This window comes from Ictalurus furcatus, chromosome 6, assembly GCF_023375685.1.
Source record: "Ictalurus furcatus strain D&B chromosome 6, Billie_1.0, whole genome shotgun sequence".
Lineage (NCBI taxonomy): Eukaryota > Metazoa > Chordata > Actinopteri > Siluriformes > Ictaluridae > Ictalurus > Ictalurus furcatus.
Window position 1 is genome coordinate 27,503,567 of NC_071260.1, and position 25,859 is coordinate 27,529,425.

General features: G+C 37.8%; 1 protein-coding gene across 9 annotated transcripts in view; it reads right to left on the bottom strand.

Annotated features, from left to right (window-relative positions):
- pcbp3 (poly(rC) binding protein 3) overlaps window positions 1-25,859 on the bottom strand; it is an 80,860-nt gene that overhangs the window by 33,479 nt on the left and 21,522 nt on the right. For 7 of the 9 annotated variants that reach the window (XM_053627429.1, XM_053627428.1, XM_053627424.1 and 4 more), the window contains exons 2-3: window positions 16,584-16,662; window positions 13,920-16,479 (exon numbers count right to left, since the gene is read on the bottom strand). The gene's annotated coding sequence lies outside the window, so the exon portion shown is untranslated. The remainder of the gene's footprint in view (window positions 1-13,919; window positions 16,480-16,583; window positions 16,663-25,859) is intronic. The other 2 variants (XM_053627420.1, XM_053627421.1) reach the window with 2 other exon arrangements.

A 25,859-nucleotide genomic window follows, 5' to 3' on the forward strand; every position in this document is an offset into this window, starting at 1 on the left:
TCGCTACTAGAGAAATGGTGGCGAGAGCCCAATTGCAGAGGAGACACCTCTAGCTGTTGGCTGGTATCACATTGAAAACAAGGTTCGAAGACACAGCCATTGACATGGTGACGATTGTGAACATTATCATCTCTCATGTAATGTTGCCTTTATGAATTCATATTGACTACATTGTCAAAACAATATCAGGGAAACGGTTTTAGCAAGCTCTTAACTGACAAAGGAAGTGCAGCCATAGTGTCAGAATTAACTGTTAGCGACCATTTTGGGATTGCAACAAATGCACTAAACACATCAGCAGCTGTCTACAACACAAAATCCAGACCTTGAATCTTATCGTAAGCCGATGGAGGTTCATCACCAAAGCCTCAGTCCCATCAGAAACGACAACCAGACAAACAACATCCGAACATCAACTACTTTCTTATTTTGATGATGTGCATTGGTAAAGGTATAAAAGAACTCTCCAGGGCAATGACGCTATATTATAATTTTAATATGATGTGAAATCTATGTGTCTAGGTCAATATACCACTGAATTCTAGCACACCGTAGACCAATCATATTGCGCAAGAACATTTGTGTGATTCACTGTGGCAGATAATGAAGCCATGACGGTAATCGAAGTAACAATGTTCCGGAATACCACGTAGATACTCTCATAAGGATGAGCTTCTTTACTGAGGCTGACAAACATGGCATGTTGTATAAAACAACACTATCTACCCTTAGGAGTCACACCAGCTGTTAAAATTATATGTACAGAAATTGCTGCATTCTGCATTACCACAACTCAAATGCTAGTGATACAACCAAGCAGTCATGTTATAACGGCATTATTCTCCATCCACTGCTTCCTTTGGCAAGTTCATGACAGGCAATAAGTTAACCAATTGACAAATAATTCTGGTCTAAATAGGGGTTCGTAAGCCAATCCAAATCAAACAGGAGCACAATGCTAACACAGAAGCAAGCAATGAGAAGATCGATCCTACTCATGTCTGTCTTCATAGGATGAGCATTCATTTGGTTTATTAGAGCTTCTCAATCTGACATAAAAGACAGTAATTGGTATAACTATTCCATAAAAAAATGTTCAGCCATTAGACAATTAAAAAATATTTAAGAAAACAATTAAAAGGAAGCTTTAACAGGAAATCTTTTACCTTCGTGCGGCTCCTAAGAGATGGATACAAATTAGGACAGTTGGAAAAGACTGAAAAAATACAAATAATTGCACGAAGAAAGGATTTCTCCACCGTCCTTTCTTGCTCTTCGCCCTGACAGAAGCTGAAGTTTGATTGGCCCACAGATGAGGTCACGTGGGTGAGGATCTGGACACGTGACCTTTGTGGCGAAAGTGAAGCACGAAAAAAACCCTGCATCGAAATGTCGCTGTTTGTTCTACTGTTTCGGATTGAGGTTAATTCTTGGTGTAGAGGACGAGAGGTGGTTTCTGTGTGCCAATCAAGCGGTCCCAAGGGTATTTGGGGTGAATAGGAGGGGTGGATGGCACCCATGACACCCACGATATTCATCTGGATTCTTGCAGGTCAACACATCAACGCTTAGGATTGCATAGTTTTATTTACCTCTAGTTTGCATAGTATATTCACTTCTATTGCTTCACTTGTTCGTTCAAACAGAGGTTTGTTGTGACAATTGGACATCAACCAGACTATCACTTCCCTAACCACCCCTCCCTAACATGTCCTCATTTTTCCAGGCAAAGGACCTTAGGCATGGATAATGAAATATAACACACGGAAAAGTCTTATTGTTGTAACCTGGCTCTCCTGCTGGCGACCATGATGTCTGATCTGCATCACATACTCTCTTATCCCCATTTAATCTCACGGCATTTGGGATTGCAAGCAGTGTCACAGACTCAGGAGGGATTATAAACCCCACAGACTAATCCACTTCAGCTGGACAGTAAAATAGGAATTAATCAACAACAGATAAGCTGCATTGCTTTTACCAAAATGGGACTGGATGGATTTACATGATGGCATGATAAGACCCCGAAGTGAAGGTGTAAAAAAAAATTCCCACACATAATTTACTATGTTTGTTTAAACCATTATTGTAATACAATTCCAGCAACATCCCACATATCCAGTAAAACACAAAGGGCCTGTGGACGGTCTAAACATTTTGCCCTTGGGATGTCAACTCAAATGGAATATCACAGAGGTGAATTAAATGAGGGCGCAGCAGCAGCTTTCTGTGCATTCAAACGAAATTAGGGTCATGAACAATTTGTTTCACATACAAACACATGTGCACTTATTAGCCTGTAAAAAGGACCCAACTAGATTCAAATTTAACCAAACAACAAAACAGGACCTCCTTACACTCTAACAGTTTGACTCTAATTACAGGAAAAAAATAAACAAACTACAGAGCACAGTGTTGACAATTTGAAGGACACAATGTATTTTTTTTATCCGTTTATAGTTATATTTAATGTGTGGGACATCCATAAGACAAGTTATTACCTGTTACCACTTAACATTATAGCGGCTGAAAACAGTCACTAGTCTCTTTTTTCTCTCTGTTGAAGTATAAAGAAATATGTAAGACCAAAAAAAATGCAGCTTGTCATGATACCCAGAAATTGGAAAACAGAATGTCTTCTTTCTTGAAGACTTTCTAGCAGTGTCAGAAAATTTACTAACCGTTACAAAGCACTGACACTGGAGATTCCTTCCGTAAATGTTCAATAAATGTCTGATTATAGCATGCTTCAACATATCATCTGTTATACTGTTCTCTTTGTTATAAGATTTTTTTGTTGTTACTATAAAAACTATAACATATTCGAACTAGCACATGAATGTGAGGCTCTGATTTGAATTTCAGCCAGCATTACTGTCAAAGCTGCTATTATAGAAAATAAGTCAACACCTTCTAACCAATCAGATTCAATAATTAAACAGTGTTGTGGTATAAGGCGCTATAAGTGATCACTGGTTTAAAGCTATATTTAAAGTGTATTGAATGTGCAGAAATGTACGAAAAGTGCAATGTAAATTATGTTAATAAACTATAATCGAGTCTGTCTGTCATTGGTCTTACCAGAAGTAGGGAAAGTTCCTGAGGTTGATTTAGGACCAAAGGTGGTAGAGAATGGGCACAATGAGGTATGAGAGTAACATCCTGGTCCTATAAGTAAACTGTCCTATCGCCCCCAGCAAGGACACAACTCAGACAACTAACATGGAGTTGGATTTGATTGGTCAGTGGGTTGTTCAGGCAGAGCAATAGCTTCATCAGCAACACATCATCTGTGCAAGCTAATAGGCCCAGACGAGCGTGAAGGACAGAGCGATCGGTGTGATCAAAGAGACAAGAGGTGCGAGTTGGCCATCAGAGACAAGATATCATTTCACCAATTTCACAAGTGCTAATTGTATGTAGAGTACACTTTTATAATGTTAGTGAGAGATGGGACACTTACTTATACTGTACACATGTTTTTCTCCAGGTTGGGACTCATGATTGGTCATTTAGCTATGCAGTGCTAAAGCACTTCCTCCATCGATTGGTTGAACGAGCCTCAGTGTCAAATTGAGCTGTGAACCTGCAGGCTGTAATCAAGCAGCTCATTATTTTGTTCAGAACATGACCCTGGCTAGTCTGGCTCAGTTCTCTGGACTCAGAGCAGTGATGGCCTGATAAAATCTATACTTCACTTAGTGCTGATAGAGTTTGTGAGAGCCTGCCACAGAGACTGACACAGTTCATGACATTTGAGCATCCTTTAACGTTCACTTTAGTGACAGTGTATTTCCATTGTAAACTCGCATCCAATCCCTTCCTCAGTCTTTCATTCTCTAAAAGATAAAAGAAGAGGAGGATGCTTGGGGCAAATCACTCTGGAAGCTTGCTTGGAGGGAGTTTGTGTGTAAGTGTATATAAGCTGGGTTAGAGTGGAACATTCTTCAGCTCTTGGACTGCACTGTGCCAGCTCAAACGGATATTTGTTTCTATATTTGATTCTATAAGCTTTTATGTCCCCATCCACATTCAGCCCGGATGTAACCAGCTAATGGAAAATTTCGCCCGACCCTCCACTCTGTGCTTTTAATATGGAGAATGCTTGCAGCTAAAACCAATAACCAATGAGCATGAAATAGAACAATAGGAGAGCTGTACACTCTCAGAAAAAAATAGCACTCAATTGTACCTTTCCTTGTTGCTGGTGTGGTACTATCTAGATTGCAAATTTTGTACCTTTAATATGTATGTCTCACTTAAAAATAGCTTAATACATGGCATAGTGAACCATCATGTCTTACAACATACTGCTTTATAATTTAGTAATTATTTGGCATACAGTAGAGACTTAAGTTAAAGTACATCCTATCTCTGAGATCCATGACTTAATGGAAAAGGAAGATCATGATTGCAATTCACTAGTAGCTTCACACTTTAGCAGGAAATAAATAAATAAATAAATAAATAAATGCTTTGTTTGAATTATAAACCAACACTGCAAATGTTCTTTTTGTACATCGATTTATTTGCTGTACAATGGTCAAAGCATAAATCTGTATGAAAATAATGATATAAAACATGATTTTTTTTATGGGCTTCTATTTTCCCCATCTCATTACTTTGATGTGTGTGGATATTACAACCAGAAGCTGAGTTACAGTACAGATCTCCTGGTCACTCTTTTTTTTTTGTTAAATAAATATTTGCTGATGCACTGTTTCCATTAGTCATGCACATGCAGGACTGACAAGCAATAAAAGGCTATTAAGACATTTTGCGGAACTTCATGTTTTTATCTATCTTCCCACTTTCTTCTCTGTCTTCCAAAAATTTTATGTCAGAATTTTGCAGCAGTCAACCTCCCCCCACCCTCCTCCCCCCTATCAAACACAGCAGACTAGGCAGCACACAGAATGCACATCTTTATCTGGCTCCTGTAAATCCCCCAAACACTGGATTCATTTCTGGTTCTAAAAACTTTAAGTGTTTATAAATATCAAGCTTGGCCAGGAAATTGTGAGCAGCCATGAGACTGGTATAAAGGGTTGCAATTACTTTGCAAATGTAGCTCTGTACTGCAGTTCAAAAGAACCTGGTCAACACACACACACACACACACACACACACACACACACACACACACACACACACACATATACAAAGACCCCCTATTGAAGTGTAACCAAAAATATGCTGTGCACGAATGAACCTGGGTTTTCTTTGATGCTGCGTTCCAGGACATTTCTTCCCAAGATCATAATCTTCATGAACAGCCAACGGGGTACATCTATCACAGATCCTTAGCCTAGATTATTTACTGAACAAATAATGCTATAATGTAATGAAGACCCTGCCACCACTTCCACCCTAATACACTGTTGTTGTTTTTTTGGATTACATCCTGATATCTTGGCTCAGCATGACCTTAGTTTAATCATTATTTATTACAGAGAACAGGATAAGAATCTGTAACATGCAAAACACACTTTGGTGTTTGGAGATGATCTGTTGAAGATAAGCCTCTAGACATAGTTGGAGGCAGCAGTGTTTTGATCGTAGTTTCTTTTTTAAAATGATGAGGGGTGTGAACTGAAGTTAAGTGAATTCACTTATCATCGATCAAAATCTTAACAGCACATCATCCTTTGGGCTAGGGATTCTGGATTTAAAGAAGAATTATAGTGCAACCATGAGGATAATGTTTACAAAGAGATTGCTATATATAATTGTACCTCATTTAGCCTAGGAGACTGAAACACTTAAAATACCAATGAGAATAGTTCAGTGATTACCAATGTGAAATGTGAGCAGGAACTAAAGGGAGAGTGTAGTATGGGAGAAATTCCTATGAGAGAGATTAATGCTGAACATAAGAGTCAAAGGCTTAACATACTCCTATTCTGAGTAAAAATGGGGATGGAATTACATTGACCACTAATGTCCAAGTTATTCTACTTTTACTGGACATTTTATAATGAAAGTGAAACAGTTAATAATCAATAAATAAGTCTGTTAAATATTTTGGTTTACAGATTGTCAATACCCTTGCAGCTGTACAGTGAGAAGCTATTCTGGCTATAGATAGTTGGGTAATGATAACAGAAAAGCAGCTAGACAAGCCAATATTGTCTCATGTTAGCGAATTTCTAAGAATCCACATTACTTAATTCTTATGAAACTTTCCTTGGGTTAAGGCTAGTGGTTATACCTTATATACAACTTATTTCACATGAAATCCAACAATATCCAATGATGACACACTTGCTTTTTGAAGTCAAGAAAATGTTTCATGGGGTCAGACTGAGGTGATTATGGTGACACATGATAAGAAGGTTAGAAAATTATCATTGTAATTCAAAAGCAGCAGAATCAAATATGTTTATGCAGGGTGTTTTTCAAACCTTTTACTTTCTATGCATAAGTGCAAACGTATGAGCATTCACGGGATTCAACCTGTGCTAGTTTATGCTAGTTACCCTGGTCTGTCATTGTATTGTATTGTATTAAAACCAAATAAATGCACTGAAGAAGAAAAAAAAACACATTTGAATTTTTTTGGCAATGTGGATATATTCAGAGCAAATTAACACAAACTATTTCCATATTATTATACCCGAGTTTATTTAGCGAATACAAATTCAATAATTGTAAACTTGATAAAATGTACAAACATTTTTTACTCAGATGTCTCTTGTTTTCAGCTTTGAATTAATCGCTACATTGAAAATATGAAAGGTAATGGAAGACAATACTACCATAAAACATTACAACACTAAAATAGGTGGTCATCTATCCATCCATCCATCCATCCATCCATCCAAACCCAGTAACCCAGCTTAGCCTGCAATGAGAGGTCCAGTGAGGGCAGGAGGTTGTGCTTTTCCTCAAAGGGAAGCCACATCATGCCTTAAACAGACTCAATGATTCAGAGAGTTTCCTCTTCATGGACTATTATTTACACTTCCCTGCTTCTATACAAGCCATCTCTAATCCTCCGAGAGACAACCATTCAAAAAGACAGCATAGCCAGCAGCAAGACAGCAACCCAGAGACAGACAAAGAAAAGGCAGTGGAGAAAATTGTGTGTGTGTGTGTGTTTAATGCCTTTTGATTTGAATATGACTATATAGCCCAGGATGGAGGAAAGATTGATGGAAGCAGAGGATGCCACAGAGGCTCCTGGAGTAATCCTCCTCAACCTCTCTTCTCCCAGAAAAGTGTCTGACTCAGCTGTCATGAATGTGGCACAAGCACACACTTGCCCAGCATAAAGAATCTAAATTACTCATATTTCACATTAATACTGACAAACTATTCTTACAAAATACACATAGTAGTAAGCAAATGTACCACAATATATTTATCGAACATTCATGCAACTATGATAACACAGTGATAAGATATGATAACACACTCCGTTATAAATCATTAGTAGCACTGGAAAGCATTATATCCCTTTTCCCTGATCTCTAAGGTGGACCCAGTCACTCAAATGTCATACAGTAGGAAAGTTTTATAACCACAACATTTCACAATGAAAATGACTCTGTAAATACACACAAGGTCTATGGAATATTATTTAAAAGGAGTAATAACTCGGATTATGAAACACTGAAAACACTGAATAAACAAGCCACATAGGAAAACAGCAAGGACTGTAAATTGAAACGTTGTTCCCTTTTAAAGGGAACTCAACATTGCTTGAGCGTCACGTTGTGGGAAGCACCCTCTCATGTGGCCGGTACCTGAAGTCTGTGTGAAATCATGCCTGTTTACAGATCTGGCCATTAACAAAGAGAAAGAGAAAGAGAGCACGATCCTGCAGTATGCCACAGTAAGCTGCAGTATGTTACTCAGTCAGTCAGTGCTGGAGAGACAAGACTATTAGGTGGCAGTCATGTCACACTCTTTGAGCAAGCAAACTGATTTCTAAAGGTGTAGTGAAGACATTACATTACACTGAACAGTTAAATGAATTACCTCATCTTGATTGACAATATGTTATATAAAAGCTAAGGCTCTGATATTTGACCACTGTTTTATTATAGTGTTAATGTTATATTGACAGTAATTTCATAATTTCATTGAACAGTAATAGAGGCTAGCTGGTACGTGAGGATTTAGTTGAATCTGACTTCAGGATTGTACAGAAGCCCTACCACTAGGGTGGTTGCCTCCTCAAAGGCTTTATCTAAGGGGTACCCTTACAGGATGTGTGTGCTGCAGCAGGGTGGTCTACACCACACACATTCATTTGGTATTACAGTTTGGCCTTATTGGCCAGCTCGTATATGGCTCTCTGAGATAATATCTCTGCTGGATGGCACTCCCTGGCACACCAGTTCATAGATTCTGGTCTCTCAACCGAGGTTGTAGAGACCATGTTAAATGCTAGTAAAGTCAGTGAGACCCAGTAAACTGTGCAATTCGTACAGTCCTGGAGTTCTTACAGGAGCATTTCTCAGCAAGGTTGGCTCCTTCTACAATTAGGGTCTAAGTGGCTGACATTTTGGGCAGCCACGCCCCTATTGATTGAGTCTCTGTGGTAGGCCATACCCTCAGTATGACGGAGTGGGTATACTTGTTCTCGTGAAGCTCACACAACGTTGAGTTCCCTTTGAAAGGGTTCTTCTGGGTTACACATGTAACCCTGTTCCATGAGAAGGGAACGAGATATTGCATAGCTTTTTCATACTGGAGTTTGCCTGTAAATTGCATCTGCACTTCAGACAAAGAGAAGCTGATGTGGTTTACAGGTGCAGTTTTATAGTCGTTTATGGACTGAAGACTGGACATTGTTCTTTAGGATTTTCTCGTAGAGAGCATAATTCATGTTTCCCTCAATTACTGCAAGTTGCCCAGGCCCTGAAGCAGCAAAGCATCCCCACACCATCACACTTCCACCACCATGCTTGACCGTAGGTATGATGTTCGTTTTGTGGAATTCTGTGTTTGGTTTACGGCAGATGTAACGTGACTCCTGTCTTACAAACAGTTCCACTTTCAACTCTTCAGTCCACAGAACATTCTTCCAAAATGTTTGTGGATTATTAAGGAGTGTTTTGGAAAAATTCAGATGAGCCTTAATGTTCTTCTGGGGTAGCAGTGGTTTTCACCTCGCCACTCTTCCATGGATGCCATTTTTGCCCAGTGTCTTTCTGATAGTGGAGTCATTAATAGTGACCTTTATTGATGCAAGAGAGGCCTGTAGTTCCTTTTATGTTGTCCTTGGATCTTTTGTGACTTGCTAGATGAGTAGTTGCTGTGCTCTTGGAGGAATTTGGGAACGTCTGCCATTTTTGAGAAGGTTTACTACTGTACCGAGTTTTTCCATTTGGAGATAATGGCTCTCACTGTGGTTCTTTTGAGTCCCAGAGCCTCTGAAATAGCTTTGTAACCCCTCCAAGACTGATGTATTTCAATCATATTCTTCTTCATCATTTTGGGAATTTCTTTCAACTTTGGCATAGTGTGTTATTGGGTAAGATCTTTTAACCAACGCCATGCTGTTCAACATCAAAGTTCTATTTAAGTGTTGATTTAATTGAACAGGGTTTGCAGTAATCAGGCCTGGTTGCATCTAGTCCAGCTGAACCAAATCATGAATGCAGTTTCATAGATTTGGGAAATTACTAACTATGGGGGAAATACATTTTCACACAGGCCCAGTTGGTATTTTATAACTCTTTTGCTTCAATAAATAACATTATCATTTAAAAAACTGTTTGAATTTTTTTGTTGTTGCTCTTGTTGGTTTAATCAGGTTGTCTTTGTTTTATCTTAGATTTTATTTTAATTTAAAATACTTTTTCACAGCACCATATGCAGAAGATTGTGTTCAGTGCTTCAGCAGGTTGGCTGGCTTCATGTGTCTCAGAGGAAGTGTGTGTTAGCCGTCACCCTTCCTGGCTGGTAGCAGGCATATGATAGGGAGCTGGCTGGTTGGTGGGAATTGGCAGGCCACCAGGTTGCAGAGAAAATGTGTGTGGGGGGGACTTTCATCTGTAATTGCGTTATCAATTTGAACTACCTCATTCATTTCATAGGCTAATCCAGTATTTAAGCCTCACTTGAGTAACTGTGTTAATAAAACAACTTATATAATAACACATAATATTACATAATAAGACATTATATAATAACACATAAAATAATACATGCTATACATACTACGATGTAGAAATTTCTACATTGTTCTAGAAAATGTACCCAGTGAGTACAAATATGTTTACATGGAAAATGTGTCTTTTCCAGTTTTAATGGGATGTCTAGATATTGACCAAGTTTTTTAATAAAATGGGAAAGATGATTTATGGTCTATTATGGTCATATGCAAGATAGAGCAGGACAAACAATAATTAGACCAATGACAGTGTCTTTTTATGGGAGAATTTAAATCAGGCCAGACTGGCCCAATAGTGGCTGTTTATAGACATCAGCAGGCAGTCAACAATGGGTGACCTTGTGTATATATGTGGATTTTCCGATTTATACTACTAGAAGATTAGCTAATTGGATGTCACAGAGGCTCCTGGAGTAATTAAATGTAGTAAAATGAAAAATAGAATGTTCTTGTGTGTAACTTACATGTATGTACTAATATATTAAAAACGAACAAACAAACACACAAACAAAAACTTATTTTAAGACATATCCAGGCTGGCTTGACTTTTTGCCTTACATCACTCATGAATCTCCCACCACTTCCATTTTGATGCACTAACTTTGACACATAGAGCATTAAGAAGAATAATGTTGTGTTCAGTATTCCATCATCTCTCTGACACAGGCAGCTTTGCCTTCATCATGAGCACATCTGACAAGTGCATTATTCAAGTCAAAGCACTTGAGCAGCAGAAATCAGTCGGCATAATCACAGAACACTGAGACAGAGAGAAACGCTGTGTGCTAACTACTAGCTATTCCAACAGCTCTTCTCATGATCCAAGTCTCTCACCCATACGTCTTTCCATGCAGCTTTGATTTTTCACATGCTGAGATTTGCAGTAAAAATGAACCAGACAATGAGAATTGAGCATTTACATCTGTACTAAAGTCTTTTTAAATAATGTTTTATTTATTTTAGAAAGGAGAAAACAACTAAAACTCCACTGGCAATCGAAATCGACTGATGAGTCACTCATCACTCTCAGCAAAGAGTTTCCTGATATCCTTAAAAACATATATACATATATATATATATATATATATATATATATATATATATATGTGTGTGTGTGTGCGAAATCTTTAAGGAAAGCATTAATGATTTTAGGTAGCAAGTGAAGTTATCATCTGAACAATTAAACAGCCACCTCCAGTTAAAGAGACAGAAGGTTACTTTTTGCCATGAAATATGTATAACACAACCTGGGTATAAATATACTTATCTAGGACATTATAAAATAAATAAATGTATGAATCTTTCACACTTCTCCAACTCCCTACAGCGTTCTTCACTGCTCTCTAAGCTTCAAGATTACTGCTGATAACAAACCGAACAGTGTGAGCAATTTTAGTGTATCATGCTGTTTTATAAGTAATGTGGCTGGATACAAATTAGCTTGGATTATCCCTAACAATGAACCTCAATATACTATAATACAGTATATTAGGGCAGTATTAGATTATTTGCCTCCTCTCTTGCATATCATAGTATTAGTCTATACTTTATTTTTTCATTATCTGCTGCTTTAATGCTACATGGTACTGCAGCAGACAGCATATTTCATACATAAAATGTCTCATCAGTCAGCATTTTCTGTCTGATTTCTTTGGACTTGTAGTGAGTGCTTGTTTGAATGAAGGTGGCCTAATAATGAAACTGAAAAACCTATGTCCCAAAAACTCTGCTCAAGAAAAATCTGGCAACAATGAAGGTATAAACGACACATAGGTCATTTTAAATAATTTGAATGGTCCACCTAGAAAGTCAACGAACTAGCAGAATTTTCAACGCAGAAAGCTTTCTCAGTGTATTGACACGTCCTTTGATCTTATAATGCCATAAACTGCAGTTAACAGCTCAAAAGCAATTTGGAAAATGTGACTTCTCAGAGCTTCTCGGACTCCATTCTCATCTCTCAAGCGCTTTGAATTTTTACCAACCTCTGTATTACATGAATTCACTTTCTGTTTGAGTGTGAAAGTAGACCAGAGGTGATCTGTATGGCCTCCTCAACTTTTCATGAACCAACATGTGGAGAAAATGCCAATGGCTCTGTGCAAGCTATTTTTAACGCCTATTCTGCAGTTCATGTGTGGATTACCCTTCAGTGAGAGCTGCCATTGTGGCGAAGGCACTCATGATGACAAAGGACAACAGCTCCCTTGAGAGTTCCCTCAGAGGTGTCTGACAGATGCCGCATGCTGATGGGGAAGTAATGTGCTTCACCATCAGCATGAAGAACAAGGAGTGAAAGAAAATTTTGGGCGAGTGGGAGGCTGGGGGAATTTTAGGTTTTAACCCTCCCTGAAATATTTTATGCTAGTTTCAAATGCTTATTTGTGGGTGGTTAACACAAACACACCACAGCTGATTTTTATATACATGCCTGCCAAGTAACATTTTGCAAAGTAATTTCTCTATAATGATGATCATAAAAGGTCAAAAACATCATAATTATGATTCCTCCATATTTATCCATTCCAGATCTCAAACCAATGTTCACCTAAATGTATTTTATAACATTTTATTGGCTACCAGCTCATATGGTGAGAAACAGCATTAACCAATCATATATTTTCCCAGTTCAGCTAACAACACAGCATAGGTATATCAAGGTAACAGCCAATGAAGATGTCATTTCCCTAGTACTAGCATATATATTTTAATCTTTTTCATTAGAAATGTAATAGATTGTTTTATTTATTTATTTATTATTTATTTATTTATTTATTTTTCCGAGGCACATTATTGCTATTAATACAGCAGGTTTGGTTGGTGGTAGATCATGCCTTAAATAATTAAACAACAAATCTTGAATACCACCACTGTTCCTGTCTGGCATCCACTCAAAATGCATGAGCACATCATACTTATCAGTGTAACTGTACAAATCATGTGGTGATTCATACAATTTCTCACCTCTCCTGAAATTCATTCATGGCTACACCAGTGCCATGCACCCTAATGATATAGATACTACATTTCCTGTAATTTGAGTCACGTTTATTCACACCTCTAGTAAGACAACGTTATTCACTAGATGTTAGACAAATGTTTAGAATGACTATTATCACAACATGTTACCTTTTCAGTAGGGTAAGGGGACAACCTGCCAGTATGCAGCTAAGATGACAACAAATCTTTCATTGGTAGCACAGCAGACTTTCTCAGTTTCTTTGACCCATATTACAGTATTTTTATAAGACCACTACTCCAAGCATAAAAACCATTTATGCGCTAGCTCATTTGAGTAATGCTAACTGCTTTCATTGCTTATGAACAAAAACTTCATGTCATACACTAGATTTTAAGTTAAAAGTCTTGACTGGAGAACGTGGATGATTAGGCAATTAAGAAAACTTTACAAAGACACTTGGCCACACACAATATTGTACAGTGTAGCTTATTGTTAAAAAACAAAAAACTGCCCTTATTCAATTCTTCCTTTAAGGAGCAAATGAAAGCTAATATTACATTATACATGTCAGGAGTGGGGGAGTGTGAAGCCATGTACAGTTCCTGATCAATAACTGATCTTTCTACAAAATAAACATAATTTGTATAGTGCTATGGCCCACAGAATGAGGAGTGAGGAACTCCAGCATGAAAACATTACAGATCCCAGCAGATGGTGGATCTCAGGCATGATGACAGATTAGCAGAGCATCACGCAGGGCTCTGGAACAAAAAAAGAGCAGCAGGAAGAACTGAAACAGGAAGAGGAAGGCAAAAAAAAAAAAAAACTCACCAGAGTAAGTGCAGGGTCGGGGCTGTCAAGTCATAAATGGTCCGATCGGGCCTACAGAGAGCACAGCTGTGTCGCAGTGTGGATCAGCACATCAGCCTTTAGATTTCTTTCCAGGTTGATAACCAGCCCATTCTGCAAAAAGAAATCACACCAACTCACTAGCAGAGATTCATAGGTTAGTCCTAGATTTCCAGTCATACTTGGCCATCATACGAAGCACACTAGCCATGCCATAGCCTCACCACAGCCAAAGGGGCTTCATGACCCAACTGTGCAAAAGTTTTAGGCACATACAAATAAATGCTGTAGAGCAAAGATGCTTTCAAAATAATGAAATGAAATGTTTCTACATTAAAAAAAAATAAAATAAAAAATACTGTAAAGAGCAGTAGACAGTAGTAAATGAAACAAAGTCAGTATTTGGTGTGACAAAAAAAAAAATAGTACTCTCTAGTACAATTAGTGCAGTTTTATAAGGAAATGAGCTGTAAGTTTCATTGAGCATCTTGCAGAACCAGACACAGTTCTTCTGGAGACTTTGACCGTCGCTTCTTATTTTTGCAGCAAAACCCAGCAGCCTTAATGGTGTATTTTGTCTGTAAAGTGTCTCTTACGTAATATGCTGCTTTCTTTAATGCCATACAAACATTTTTTCTGTAACACTTAATTTTGTGCTAGAAAACTAAGAATCTATTTTTTTTTCTTGTATTGACTTGATAATGTAGAAGCCTTAGAAAAATCTATAACAAAGTTTGTACTAAAAAACATAGGGTGCCAAGGGTTAGGGTTAAAACTTTTGCACAGTACCACATCATCACTGAAAAAAAACATTTATTTAATAAGCAATGCACCATAGGGCTAATAAAACATCATTAAGGCTGTTGGGGATTTTACCTGCAGAGATACACAAACTAACCCGTTCATCAAGAAGCCTGAAAGCCTACCGGCCAATTTATTTACAAAGTTGCATGACCATGTACCCTAGAGAATTCATGCAGTTTTAAGTCCTATTATGAATTGGCTTATTTTTACTGGTTGTTTGGTATGATACTTTTCATTCAGTTACTTTTCATTTCATTATTTTTGAAGCCATATTTCCTTTATAGAATTTCTTTATATGTGACTAAGCAGGGGTGGATGGTCTACAGTCAACTCTGAAAGTATTGGAGCGGCAAGGCCAATTATTTTGTTTTTGCTATACACTGAAGACATTTGGGTTTAAGATCAAAAGATGAATGAAATGGGATAAGAACTTTAGCTTTTATTTCCTGATTTTTACACCTAGATATTTTAAACAGCTTAGAACATGGCATCTTTTGTTGTTTAAATAATTAATAGCTTTGAATGTCTACTCTCAGTTTGAGCCATAGTTTTCACCCGTGAAGACCCGTGCATTTGCAGCTGTCTATGGGAGAAATGCAAGCCATTATGAAGCTGAGAAAAAAGGGAAAATCTATCATAGTCATTGCAAAAGCATTGGGGACAGGCAATACAACAACAATGTCCTAAAAAAGAAAGAAACCACTGATGAACTAACAGCCAGACATCGAACAGGTCGTCCAAGGAAAACAACAGCAGTTGGTGACAGAAAGCTTGTGAGAACTGTGAAGAAAAAGCCATACATAATATAATATCAGGGAATGAAAGCTGAAATTCTGATCTATTGTCACATATTTATCTTTTGATCTCAAACCTAAATGTCTTCAGTGAATGGGATGGTAAATGTCCTGCCAGGGCTAACCCTTCATTCTTTCAAAAATTAAAGGACACCAATAAAAGGTTTTTCATTTTGTAATCCACTTCAGATTATTTGCTGTTAACAAATGTCATAAGGTGGATTTGTGTGTGTGTGTGTGTGTGTTTGTGTGTGTAAAACCAAGCACAACAACGGTCATAGGAAAAATACCGGAGCTGATTTTTCATGCAGCCCATCAGTGACAGTGTCAAGTGATTATACAGAGTGAAACAAACCATATAGGGCTTCATTTGGAGCTTCATTAGGGCTGATCTTTGTCAGCCTACTTCAACCCCCCCCACATGGACACATTGTCCATATTACAAATTACACAAAAGCACAGAAAATTATAAATTCTTATAGTAATAGCGTTTTTGGTGTGAATGGAAATGTAACTTTTAACAGTTTGTCCCACATCATTCTTATTATTGATTGGACCTCATTATATTATGCATTGCTTAACCCTAATAGTTTCATTGTCAAGTTATTGAGAGATATTGGATTTTAGCCCTTCATCACTGTGTTCAAGTCTATTGAACAGTACTAACTCTATATTTTCTATTAACATTATATTACTGTATATTTGGCATAAAGCACTATAACACACCTAAACACACTCTTAAACACACTCTTAAACACACACACACACACACACACATTCATGAACACAGTCCCATGAGTCAAACAGATAAATAAATATAATTACAATCTAACCAGAAAGGGATCCAAAAGGTCTCCTAACTTTTCCCTTCCAGGTCATGTGACCAGGTGCTGTCACACTTCCAGAAGACTGAGGAGAGATCAGTCTGTTCAGTACAGTTCTACCTGCAGGGAATGAGAGAGATAGTGTAAGTGTGAAAAGAAGAGAGGATTAATTACCAATCCAAATCAGTTTGCAGTATTCATAATTGTTAGAATTTAGATATTACCTAAGCCTTGTTCTCTTTTAAAGGCATTTGTAGATATAAACAATGGTTTCCTTCTTTTTCTTCTCTGCAATAGGCAGTTCTGTAAATAAATTAAAAAAAAATCAAAAAGTCAAAAAGTATATTAATTCATCTGCAAGTATAAAACTCATCTGCATTGTAAACTAATGATAATCATTAAGAAAGTTCAACACAAAAGCAAGTGGTTTGTTAACTGCTTTCTAATTTGTTTTATTATATAAACTCAGCAAAAAAAGAAACATCCGTTTTTCAGGAGATTGTATTTAAAAGATAATTCTGTAAAATCCAAATAAGCTTTACAGATCTTTATTGGAAAGGGTTTAAGTGATGATTGTCCATGCTTGTTCAATGAACCATAAACAAATTATTACACATGCACCTGTGGAACAGTCCTTAAGACACGAACAGTTTTTTTTTTTTTTTTTTTTTACAGTTGATTCTGAAAAAGACCAGAAAAAAGATAAGATACGATAAGATAAGATAAACTTTATTGATCCCACACTGGGGAAATTCCCTCGTTGCCTATAGTTCCTGCTCACCTGCATGAACATTCCATAGACCTGCTGCAGGGAGGCATGATTACTGCAGATGTAGACAGAGCAATAAACTGCAATGTCTGTAATGTAAGATGACTAAGACAGTGCTACAGGGAGACAGGAAGGACAGCTGATCGTCCTTGCAGTCTAAAATTACATGTAACCGTGTGTCCCCCGAGACATGATCAAGAACTTGTAAATACCTTGGTGGAAGAGTGGGGGAACATCTCACAGCAAGAGCTGACCAATCTGGTGCAGTCCATGAGGATGAGATGCACTGTAGTACTTAAAGCAACTGCTGGCCACCAGATACTGACTGTTACTTTTAAGATTGACCCCCCTTTTTTTTTCAGGGACTCATTATTCTATTTCTGTTCGTCAAATGTCTGTGAAACTCAGTGTTCATTTTATGTCTCAGTTGTTGAATGTCTTTATGTTAATACAAATATTTACACATGTTAAGATTGTTGGAAATAAAAGCACGAATGAGAGAGGACATTTCTTTTTTTGTTGAGTTTACTATGTTACTATTTGATGTTAAGATTGTAATGCAAGCTGTTATTCTGACTGACAGTTTTCTCCCTTCCAGCATCTGTATCATATAGACAATTATTTTTGACACATTTCCCTGTGCAAAGGAAGGGAAAAAACTGTTTATTCAAAATTCCTTTATAATAAACGTCTTAGGGCAGTTATTAAATTTTGTCAATAAACCTTATGCTTTATCAGTGAAGGTATTAAGATGAGACATAATACAAAGTCTTACTAAAACTATTCTTATGTACTTTTATCCAAATTTCCAACACTACATTAATAGACTAAAAGGTAAAGTAAACATTCTGATGTCTTAATGTAGGCTATATCTTTGTGTTGGTGATACAAAACAAATTAATCACAAACTGTGTCCTCTAAATGTATAGTCTTACCTCTGAAAAAATTTATTATTTAAATAATGTTTAATGATCGATTTCAATAACTGCCATTAGACTTCTATTATAAGTGAGCTTTTAAAATAATGGTAATTGCACTTATACTACAGATGTGATGGATAGAAATTAGATACATGCTCCAGCCTGGGCATCGCCGGAATGGTTCTGGGCTGAGTGGAATCCTATCTCTCAGACTGATCCTTCAAGGTATCGTGGAGGGGAGATATTTCTGAAACTCAGCAACTCACAACTGGTGTTCCACAGGGGTCAGTTCAGGGTCAGTTCTGGGTCCACTGCTCTTTTCTATCTACACTACATCTCTAGGGCAGGTGACTGAGTCTCATGGCTTCTCATATCATTGCTATGCTGATGACACCCAGCTCTATTTGTCCTTCCAGCCTGATGATCCATCCGTCTCTGCACGTATCTCTGCTTGCCTGTCTGACATCTCGTCTGGATGAGGGAACACCACCTTAAGCTCAACCTGGCAAAATCTGAGCTTCTCGTCATCCCAGCCTGTCCCTCAATCAACCACAACCTCACTGTACGGCTCGGCTCAACCACACTCAAGCCAACCAGAACGGCCAGGAACCTTGGGGTGATTCTCGATGACAGCTTGACCTTTACAGACCACATCTCAACAACTGCATGGTCCTGTAGGTTCATCCTGTACAACATCAAGAAAATCAGATCCTACCTCACCGAACAGGCTACACAGATACTAGTCCAGGCTCTTGTTATCTCAAAACTGGACTACTGCAACTCACTACTTTCAGGCCTCCCAGCCAGCTCCATCAAACCCCTTCAGATGATTCAGAATGCAGCAGCACAACTCGTCTTCAACCAGCCCAAGAGAACCCATGTCACACCCCTCTTCATCTCCCTCCACTGGCTTCCTGTAGCCGCCCGCATCAAAGCCTTGATGCCTCAAATTCAAATCCTTGATGCTCACCTACAAGACCTTGTCTGGAACAGCACCCTCCTACCTCAACTCTCTCCTGAAGGCTTACGTTCCCTCACGCAATCTGCAATCAATCAACGACTGACGCTTAGTAGTACCTACTCAGCGCGGCTCAAGGTCCCTTTCAAGAACATTCAAACTAACTGTTCCTCAGTGGTGGAATGAACTTCCAACCTCGATCCGGACCGCAGAATCTCTCACCATCTTCAAAAAACAGCTAAAGACCCACCTCTTCCGTGAACACCTAACCAACCCATAAAAAAATAAATAAATAAATCTACTCTGGCACTTACACCTCTACTCTGTGCACTTTGCTTCTTCTGGAACTCAATTAACGGATCTTGTATAGTAGCGCTACTTGTATTGTTCTCTGCTTGATATATCTCTTTGCTTGTATTTTCTCATTTGTAAGTCGCTTTGGATAAAAGCGTCGGCTAAATGAATAAATGTAAATGTAAATGTAAATTAGGTTGGGAGAAAAAAAAAATCAAGTCAACAGACTCTTTACCGACAGGGATACCGCTGCAACTAATAACTCAAGTCCTTCTTGTTATTAATTTGCATTCCAGAAATACCCTTAAAATTATACTTCAAACATGAAGGCAACTATATAAGAAAAACCATTTCAGATGACATTTGACCTTGCTGTTACTCTGATCCTGTTTAAACCAAATCTAATCAATACACCTCATGTTTGCAATCTTAATACCATATAAACCCTATATTCAAAACATTCACCAACTTATTATTGAGATTATTGCTCTAACAGATGGACAGATGGAAGAACAACCTGGAAAGACGATTCAGCCCCATTCTAGTCGTCCCCATTCCCCCTCCCCCCTTCCCCCAGGCTCTGGTCCAGATCCACCTAACCAGGATCCCTCACCATGATAACACAGTTACTGAAGAATGAATGAATGAATGATGAATGTAGTTACTGGTGACAAATATATACAACATATCCTGGAAAGATTTCACATACTCTCTCTCTCTCTCTCTCATATATATATATATATATATATATATATATATATTATATATATATATATATATATATATATATATATATATATATATATATATATGCGTTCACTTGTTCTTATTTCTATTGAAACTATTTGAACAACACTCACTTCAGTGTCTATTACAGGTACTTGATATACTTCATGGAGCATCACAGTAGCTGAACACATTAGCTCTAACTAAACAATCTAATTTCAATAATTATTTTCCCTTCTTTGATACAGGGCTGAAGTCGGGTGTTGTGCTGTGCTGTCAAACTGCTGTTTTAACTGAAAGGATGGTCATATAATTTATAGAAAAGGGTTAGATTCAGACAGACATCAATAATGAGTGAACACTGTCAGCTGTGTGAGTGTGAGAAATGACACTCCAGTCCTGCCTCTGACAGCACACTGCCATCTAATGCTGCTATTTTTATATGCTGAATTTCAACTGTTAAGCTAAAATTAGATATATTCTAGCTCTAGATCATATTAGGCACAGATCTGGTTCTCAACTGTTGTGAAGTAATAGTGCAATTAAATATGCATGCTTAGAATCAAAATGGTGGATGCAATAAATATTGGAGTAAGATTTTCAGATGACAGAGCAAACAGTGTTTAATCAATCCATTTATATTCCTGTTCACACTTAGGCAGCTTGTTTCTGGGAAGTCTTCCCCTGTGGAAGACTTGCCTGTCCATCAAAGCTCTGAAACTGATCCAGACTGCAAAACTTGTTTTTCATCTATCCAAGTTCTTATTGCAGCATTCCTTCCACTGGTATCCTATAGCTGCCTAGATCAGCTCGACCCACCAATCATCAAGATACAAGGGAGACATGCACCAAGGCTTTTCTCTGTATGTGCTTGCAGGTAATGGACTGAACCCTTTGAAGAGCAGATTGACTTGCTGTCTTCAAACAAAGACCATTTACCTCTTTACTGAACACTTAAATCAATAAGTCTACAAATAAGTATATATATATATATATATATATATATATATATATATATATATATATATATATATATATCACAGGGTTTTAGATTTATGGTATTCTTAAACCCTTGCCTACTTGTACTAGTGTAAGGATATTAGATAAGGGTTTCTGTTAAATCCTGTAATTGTACATGGAAATATGTTTTATATATTTTGTATAATCCTATGTGTACATATATCAAGCCAGGTTTATGCTTATTTGGAGAACAGTGGAGGACAGTTATTTAAAAACAACTAGCTACAAAAGTATGTTAATCCAATTCAGTGTTATTAGTATAGCACTTTTAACTATAGCTTTACAGCATCTTTACAGAAATCCAGATGTAAAATGAGCTCCCTAATGAGCAAGCCAGAAGCGACAGTGGAAAGAAAACTCTTGCTGAGACAACATGAGGAGCCAGTACAGATCCCATCTTCTTCTAGGTCACACTCTATAGCGTGTGTTATAAATCATTACAGTATACAGAATAAAGACAAACAGTATTCAGTATGTTAAAAGAATGCTCAGTATGAGCATTTTTTGAATAAGAGACCGGTGAAAGGCACCAGAATGTAGTTAATTTGTAAAGCTGCACCAGAATACCTAAAATGAGGATGGACTGCCCTCTATTGGTAAAAAAGAGTAGCTCCACAAATCAGAGCAAACAGTTTATACAGGATCCTGAGCTCCAGCTCCAGAGATTTATAATTATTATTTTTTTAATTAATACACTAGCATGTGTGGTTGGGGGGTGTAACCCATGTAACCGGTGGGTTAGTGGTTAGCACCTCGCACCTCCAGGTTTGGGAGCTCAATTCGTGCCTCTACTCCGTGTGCACGGCCCTTGCATGATCTCCCTGTGCCTTGGGGGACTCTGGTTTCCTCCTCCAGTCTAAAGACATGTGTTATAGGCTGACTGGCATCCAAAAAAAATTGTCCGTAGTGTGTGAATGGGTGTGTGAATGGGCCCTGCAATGTGTTGGCAGCCCGTCCAATATGTCCCCTGCCTTGTGCCCCAAGTCCCCTGAGATAGGCTCCAGGCTCCCTGCGACATATCTTTGAACATAAGACATATCTACCAAGGTCAGGCCAAGGTTGCAGATCTGGAGCCTACCCCAGGAACTCTGGGAGCAAGATGTAAATAAACGCTGGATGGTATACAAATCCATGCAAACACACACATTCACAACTACTAGCCAGTCCACCTACCAGTATGTTTTCTTGGGGGGGGGGGGGGGGGGTGGAAGGAAGCCCACACACACACACAAAAAATCAGACCCAAGTTCAGGATCGAACCTGAACCCTAGAGCTGCAAAGCAGCAATACTACTCGCTGCATGACCACCATATCTAGCATATGTTGATTTAGATAACTGTCGAAGCACTGTAACTTTTTTAACCAAATTCAACCAAAATCAACATGTACTATAGAGCAACTTAAAAGCCAGTACACTAATGTAATTATGTGGCCATTTTTTTGGAACAGATCAGATGGACTGGAAACGCAACTCTGTCTTATACATAGTGTCACTCTGAAAAACTGGCTGCAAATGAAAACAAAACAAAAAAAGCTCCTTTCAAAAAACATCTTTCGAGGGTTGAGTTCATGCATAAACACCAAAGCTCTGTTCTGAAACCATCCTCAGCCTGCAAATATCATAGAGTTGCTTGCATCAGTGCACCGGGGTAGGTTGTTTGATTTCAATTTCCATTGCTTGATATTTGTGGATGTAAAAGCAGTAGCATGAAGATATCTGAAGGAGGTGACTGTGCTAATCCTGTACTCATAGCCTCTTTAAAACCATTCTATGCCTCTAGGGTCCTAAAAAGACTAAAGTTTTTATTAATTATATTTATGAACTTTGCGATGTTTTTCTTCCAGTTAATTATCATTTTACTTGAAATACACAGCCAGATTTAGATATTTATATAGTAGAAGTATAAATATACAAATTTTCTTTTTACTAGAAATACATAGCACAGATTTAGTGTGTTCTTTGCACTGTCCTTATTTGCACTCCCTTTATAAAAATCTGGGCATGCTACACTGTAATAGCCAGAAAACCACAACTTGTCCCGAGCACAAAGTCTCCGGAGCCAGTACCATTGAGTATGTGCTTGTAAATCTGCACTGTCAGATCACAGAGAGACACTTGATGTTTGTAATCACTGATGTGCAAAAACATGTAGATAGGCCACTTTATCAAGTGTAGTCATTAGGGAGTCTGTGAGACTGTCACAGCGCACACCCGTCATAGCTTTTGTTCCTTTGAGAACATGCTCATTATAAACAATAAAATTCAAGTCAAAACTGAGTACAGCATTCCATTTGTTCCATAACATACAGATGAAATTAAACACTTGGTGTGTGTTCCTCAGTGCTCAAATTGTCAGATAGAGTGTACAGAAAGCAGGCGAGTTAATTGTTTCCTCTGAAACAGCCACAGGTCTGATCTCTCATTTGACAAAGAGCTACAACGGAGAGACCCGTAGATTAACATCTATTAGGACACAATGTGAATTCAGCAAAAGGAGACTCAGCACATATCTATCATCTCATAAATGGTTAATGATATCTAAAAGCTAATACGTCTCACTAGGATTTCTCTGGTCTTAAGAGTCTAACCTTCATGCACTCTGGCCTGACCCCTGCTCAGATAGCCAGGTCATGAAGAGACACTGAATTGGAGGTGTGGGGGTGTGGATCTGTACAGTAAATCACTTACCATAAAACAATTTGTTTAAGAGATAGAGAGAATAAAGTACTTTTATTTATAGCCAAATGGAGTATGGAGGCAATAATCCTATGCGCATCAATGGGTAAGAGAGAGAGAGAGAGAGAGAGAGATTAAGAGCTAAGCAGTTATATGTTCGTAAAACCATTTTGCGATAAAAAATATATCTACATCTACAATATATCTACACAATATATCTACATATATCTAAAACATATTCATATATTGTGTATGTACTGTATTTATATATGTCAGGGTATTCAAATTACACAGCCTTTTTTAATCTGCTTGCCAGGGCAGTGTAAAAGCTGTCTACCCTCTTCTGCATACATTAGCTCACAGACACCCATGATTGGCTAGTGTCACTGTAATTGACAGGGGAGAGAGTACGCAATCCCACCCACACACAGAACATGGTCATTTTTGCTGCCATGGTTCATGAATGGCCGTGGCATCAAACGTGCAATTTCCCATTGATTGGGGAGCACTTTTCTGTTGCGCCACTCGGGAGTCTAATATTTACAAAAATTATTCAAGGAAAATTATCACACTCACTATCTATTGAGATGGTGACAATGCGTAACTATATAACAATGAAGTCAGTGTTCTAAAAGTATTTCAGATGCATCATAAAAGTATATTGACATAATTTATCAAAATATTATAATTATAATTATAATTTTAGGGAACATTAGAACAGTACAGGAAAACAGGGAAACAACTAAGCTTTTAGACAAAACTTCATACGAACATTACATCCTGTCTATCAACGATGCTAAACAGAGAGATTTATTCAACATAGACCAAGTAACCACAACCGGACCAAGCGTTTTTGCTCCCATAGATTAAAGGAATACTCTGGCATTTTCTCTATCCCCTGTGACCATCACAGACAATAATTTTGACATGTCCCTGTACTGAGAAAAGAAGAACAAAAAAAAAAAAAAACCTGTTTGTTAGCAAGTCATTTAGAATGTAAGTCTAAGGGCAGTGTAAGCTATGTAACTATAATGACATGACTTCAACAGCCATTACACTCTAATAATAAAATGTTTAGGATGAGAGAAACGTCTTACTAAAGCCTTGCTGTAGTTTTATCCAACTTTTGAACACTTACAGGTAATTCTGGTTACGTACACTTTTCTGAAAGGAGTCCGACCTCATAAAGAATGAACTATAGTGATTTTAAGATTACTTTACAAATATCTTTGACTTAAGCAGTCATTAATACATTCTACAAACAAGTGCCCTTAGACATTAATTATATGTATCATTTGAATAAACTGGTTTTCTGTTCGTTTCTCAGTACAGGGAAATGTGTCATAATTCGTGTCTGTGGTACTCAGTGGTCCAGATGTAGTAGACTGAGATTAGGTTGAAAAGAGTATTGAATATTCCTTTAAAGACCTGCACCTATAACCAAAAGAATATGGTTCAATTCAGAGAAGCATCTGCGGTTGTAGGAATTCATCCTGCAGCCAGAAGGGGAACTAATGTTACAGTCCTGTCTTAACACGACTGGGCTCTTGGACCATCTCCTCAGCCCCGGGATATTAAATATGCTGATGCTGTTCTCTGGCCCTGTGCATCTTTCCTTGTGAAAAAGGAAAAGCATTGGAGTATGCAAAGTCAAGTCTTTTGCAGCAATACACTTGCCTACGGATTTTGCAGGTCAGTAAATTGATGCCACTAGAATATAATTAAATATCGATTCTTTATATAAGAAACAAAACAATATGGGGTGTACTTTTTCCATTTATAGTTATGTTTAATGTTGTGGAACATCTCCTGTTATCACTTATTATATAGCAGGTACTGTATAAACAGTCATTCCCTTACAAACCTCTCTTTCCTCTAATAAAAGAAAACAAAACGAAACAAAAATCACAAATTGTCGTCATGCTACAGAGAAACTGCAAAGCCCTCTATCCTAAAGACGTTCTCAATGAGGAAAACCTAAAGGAACAGCTTTACCTAGGACAGAAAGCGCTGCCATTAGAGACTACTTCCACATATGCCAAATAAACATCACACAATGGTCATAGCACTCTGTGTAAGCTGTTACTATTAAAATATATATAACATTTACCCAGAGCAATGTACATTTATCTCATT